The following is a 5,564-nucleotide window of genomic DNA, read 5'->3' on the forward strand; positions in this document are numbered from 1 at the left end:
AGCGATTTCTCCACAATTGTCCTGGATTAAAATTCTAATACAAAGCTGTCTCCCCCTGGCGCCTGGTTCCTGGCCACACAGCTAAAGGATGCCAACCTTTAGGAGGAGTCAGATTCTTTTATCCCTTTCGCTGCTCAGCCTACTCCTTTTGCCTCTTCAATGCCCAACACCGAGCATGAAGGGTTCCCCTAGGGAGCTCAGGAGACGCAAGATTCACAAATTGCCTTTGATTGTTTAGGTTTTCACTGAAGGTTCACAGGTATGTTCACTTTGTGACTTCATCCGTGAATAAAATCAAGACGGCTTTTCTTCAGAGACTGGAGGTCAGTCCCCGCGCTGCTTTAGTGTATTTTTGTTTCTGTTAGTGTGCTGTCCTTTCTTTCAGAACCCTATTCGTGGGGCTGGACCCCACAAATAATTCTTAGATATTTACTATATCCAAAAGTATCATAATGTCTACAGTAAATAAATATACAGAATCCTGCCCATATTTATTTCTCTACATTATCTATCCTTTTACAAAATAAAATAATTCATTTTAAAAATCCAAACTTGAAACTCAGGTAACTTGTACGAGCTTTTCTTGAAGCAGTTTACATTAAAAGACTCATTTTTAAGTCTGAATATAATCTTTCTGTTTCAAAATATTATTTCTCTTTATTCATTTGATTTTAGAACATAAAATTGTGGTACCAGTTGGATTCATTTTAGATACTTGCCTGGGCATCAGTAACTTTAAAAGAATATGCAGCGTTACTCCATAAATAACTTATACTTTAAGATATTTATTTTACTTTGGGTGAAAATGTGCACAACAGATTATATGTCCATTTTTCTATACACTTCCATGACATCGGTTACATTTTCAGGTTATATCACTATTCTCACTATACCTCCCCATGTTCTTTCACTAATATTTGCTTAGGCTATTTACTTAGGTTGGCTTTATAAACAATTCATCTATGTGATAGAACTTTTGTCTATTTAATTTCATATTATTATTTTTTTAAGAATGTAATACTTAAGAGAATATTCTTTTTAATTCATCTAAACTATTTTTTAGTTTGAAGAAGACTTTAGGGTAAAGTTTAGGTTCAAGGAACCAAACATTCTTTTCAGAGCAAAAAATTAAGGGTTGCTGGAGCTTCAACACACCCAGTACGTCAGGGTTCCATAGAACATTTGCAGTTTTGCCCACATTGCCTCTCTTTTGGTCAAGAGTCTTCTAATGATCCCTTAATCAAAGCATTCAGAATATTATGACACTCTAGAATCATCCACTTTTTCTTAGTATTTGTGTAAAGGAGATCATAGTTCTTGAAGTCAGTTTTTTTCTTTCTTGGTGTCCTCTGTTGATACAATAGAATCTAACTGCGGATCCTTGGATTGCCACTCCCACTTTTGAAGACCCCGACACTCCTAATCAAGTAGAGAGGGGTAGAGCAGAAACTCCAAATTATTGTTAGTCTCATTACTCTACAAAGCAATGACCATAAGCCTTCAAAACAAACAAAGCTAAAAAAACTTATCCCTATGAGGTTTTTGGGTTCTATCTAAATAGTATCCGTAATTGTAACCTCACTTTTGCTGTTGTTCAGATTTTTTAAATTCTTAAATGTTTTCTACCATTACAATATTTTTTAAGTCATTGCTATATTTCTTGTAATGTGATCTACAATAACAATGATGGGAATATTTTTTATCAAGACTGAAGGACTAGTTTTATTATGTACAAAAACCAGCCATGCACAAGCTAGCCCAGCTTGGTGGCAAGTTCTTTGGCCTTGGCCTTTTCTAGCTTGGCGATTCGGGCCACTGACTTGGGGCCTAGCACATTGCCAACCCAGTGGCAGCGGGTCTCATCAAACCTGTCATTAGAGTTGGTCCTGATGGACTTCACCAGCTTAGCCAAGGCTCCTTTGTCTTCCGAGTTGTGGTGCAGGTCTTCCTGTGCACCAGACGCCCCAGCCGGGCCTTGCTCCTGATAATGCAGTAGGGGACCCACATTTTACTGCACTGGACCGACAGGAAGACCACCAGCTCAATGGGGTCCACGTCGTGCGCGATCACCACCAGCTGAGCCTTCTTGTTCTTCACCAGCGTGGTGACGGTGGTGACCCCCGCTCGCAGGACAGGCGGTCTCTTGGTGGGCACGTCCCCTTTGCCGGCAGCCTTCTTCTCATCCCGTCCAGCAGCCACTGCTTCTTCTGTTGCTTCGTCTCCGGGTGGTACTGTGGGCCAGCTTCAACAGCTGGGTGGCTGTCTGCCGGTCCAAGGCCTGGGTGAACTGGTTGATGGCGGGCGGCACCTTCAGCTGCTTGAACAAGATGGCGCGCTGGCGCTGCAGCCAGATGTAGTGCGGCCACCGGACGACTCGGGTGGGGTCCCTATGGGCTGGATGTCCTGGCCGATGCCGAAGTTCTTGGGCCGCTTCTCGAACAAGGTGTTCGCCACCTTCTTTGCCTCCTGCTTCTTCACGACGGCAGGCGCTGGGGCCACCTTCTTGCCCTCGGCCTTCTGCCCTTTCGTCATGTTGGCTGGCTGGACGCAGGAGAGGATGGTAACTTTTTATCATGCAGCTGTATTTATTTATAATTGCCTTCTCATTTTTGTAATTGATTCCAATTCATGGGCTATACCTCTTTAGTTATTTCAAGTCTTTTTGTTATGCTTAATTTACTGCTTAAAATAAAACAAAATTGTTTTAAGAAAAGCAGCAAATCTTTTGAGAACAACCATGAATAAAAAATGACAATGCTTTACACAATGGAATGACATTATTTAGCAAGAAGGCGAATATTATGCTTAAGAAAGAGGAAGAGAGAGAATTTCAGTACATTTTCTATGTGACTAAAGCCAGTATGAAATAGCTGCAGAGTGCATGCTTTCTTTATAAACTTTATGATTCTGAAAAAACACAAATAGCATAACATCTATGTAAAGAAGTATACTTTCTTATATTTTTCTTTAAATCTAAAACTTTTATAAGTAGAATATAAGAACAAGTAAATTGTTCTACACAGAAATAATTAACAAGCCAAAATAAATATTCAAATGTAAAACTTAATTGTCTTTATTATTAGTCAGACTTTCCTCTTCAAAAACACCATGCTAAAAAATGTGATATCACTGAATCATAATTTATGGTAAACAATACTGAATTCAAAACATGCTTACACTGCCTTCCTTTTATCATTAAATTTGCATTTTATGCTGAATCAAATTTTAAGTTTGGTTTCGAACACTAAATAGTTTGGTTTCCAACATAAATTCTCTCTCTTCTTTTGTGGGCAATAATCATGAGCTGTTTACTCAGTCCTATGGCATCTCCATGAGTCAGAATTGACTTGATGGCAGTGAGTTTTCTGAATTTAAATAGGTTTACGTGTGTGTATGTGTGTATTGCCATAATAAACAACAACTGCTCACATGGAATTTCAGGTTGAACCTGAAGGAAATTAAGATAAGTTCATAAGAGCCAACGTAACATCTTGAGTATATTCCACCTCAATGTAGAGAACATTTCCTGAATATACTTGACACATGGAACACTAGTGCCTGCAGACCAGACAAGCTGTGAGACATCCTCACGTACATCACGCCCAAAAAAGAAAGAGACAAAACAAAGTCAAGAAGAAAGAAAAGACCAAATTGGATACTAGCAGAGATTAGAAACTTGTTCTTGAATATAAAATAGTTAAAGCTCATTGAACAAATGTGGGGGTGTGTGTGGGGGGGTGTATTAAAGTGAAACTTTCAAAATTTACTTTGTGAAGAAAAAGTAAAGTATTATAATGAAATATCCAAATGCCTGGGTTTGGAAAACCAATAAAGAAGAAGAATATCCTCAGCATTTCTCAATCTGCAAGAATGAAAAAAACAATCAAGTATTGTATTGCAAAATTAAGAACTCTATGTGTAGAATATTGTCCAATGTAGGAAGCATCAAAAGAAAATGGGAAAGATACAAAAAATTAATCAACATTATTCCATTTCAAGGGGCAGAATATGATTGAGAACCTTTGGTAATGAAAGAATTCCAAGCTGCACTAAAGGAATTTAGTGTAAATCAAGGCAGAGATTGATGGAATATCAATTTGAAGTGTTTCAACAAGCTGTTGAATCACTGAAGCAGTCTCTAGTCTATGTCAAGGCATTTAGAAGACAGAAATATGGGTAACTGATTGGAAGAGATGCCTATTTCCCCATTCCTAACAAAATGAAATGCAGATATTATTGAATAATATCATTAATTTCACATGCAATACACTTCCCTGAATATAATTTAGTTATGATTTCTGGAGTACATTGGCAGTTAGTTACTAGAAATACATGCTTGATTCAAAAGAGGACATGGAATTAAGAATACCATTGTTGATATTAGCTGGATCTTCATTAAGAGCAGATAATACCAGCAAGATGTTTACTTATGATTTAGTGATTATTCAAAGATATTAGCCAGTGTGAATTATAATAAACTTTGAATAATATTTCAAGGAAGGGAACTCAAAAAAAAGTTAATTATACTCATGTGGAACCTGTACATAATCTAAGAGTCAGTTATCTGAACATAATAAGAGACTATTTCATGTTGTAAAAACAATAAATTTCAGGGTGATTTTCTTTCACCATACTTATTCAATATGTATGCTGAGCAAATAATCTAAGAACCTGAACACTATGAAGATCTCAGCATGAAGTTTAGAGCAAGGTTCATTGTGATATTCACCTGTGATATTCAGATGACACACACTTGCCTGTTGAAAGTTAGGAGCAATTTAGGCCTTTGCTGATGAACAGTGTAAACTGTAGTCTGTAGTATGCATTTCAACCCCACGTAGAGGAAACAAATATCTTCAGAACTGGACCGATAGACAACTTCATCATAAACTGAAAACGATGTTATAAAGAATTTCATTTTACTTGGATCCACAACTAACATTTATGGAAGTGGTAGTCATGAAATCCATAAAAAAGATATCAATCAATTAATTGCATTGGAAAAATCTGCTATGAAAATGTTGAAGGACAAAAACCCACTTTGAGCATTAGGGTCTGCCTGACACAAAACAAAACCACTGTCACTGAGTTGATTCTCACTACTAGCAACCACATGGGGCAGACTAGAAGGTAAGGTTTCTTAGACTATAACTCTACAGGAACAGAGAACCACATCTTCCCGCCATTGTACATCTGGTGGTTTTAAATTGCAGGCTTAGCAGTAGTCCACTATACCAGTAGACCTCCAGATCCATAGCATTATCAATCACCTCATATGCATGTGAAATGTGGATCATGAATAAGGAGGACAACAGAATTGATGCCTTTGAATTATGGTTTTGACATGGAATATTTAAAGTCATATGGACTGCTAGAAGAATAAAGTAATCTATCTTAGAGATAGTTGGTTGGTGTAAAGCGATAGGTAGAATGTTCGTAGAAGGGAGGATAGTGATTTTATTTATCATATGTAGATATGCTTCCAGGAGAGACCAATCACTGGAAAAGAACATCATGATTAGTAGAGGATCATCATAAATTAACAGTAGAGGAAGACCCTCGAG

General features: G+C 37.5%; 1 pseudogene; it reads right to left on the reverse strand.

Annotated features, from left to right (window-relative positions):
• Positions 1 to 1,695: 1,695 nt before the first annotated feature.
• Positions 1,696 to 2,532, reverse strand: LOC142441264 (large ribosomal subunit protein eL8 pseudogene; annotated as a pseudogene).
• Between the last annotated feature and the right edge of the window lie 3,032 nt (positions 2,533 to 5,564).

This window comes from Tenrec ecaudatus, chromosome 2 (assembly GCF_050624435.1).
Source record: "Tenrec ecaudatus isolate mTenEca1 chromosome 2, mTenEca1.hap1, whole genome shotgun sequence".
NCBI classification, from domain to species: Eukaryota; Metazoa; Chordata; class Mammalia; order Afrosoricida; family Tenrecidae; genus Tenrec; species Tenrec ecaudatus.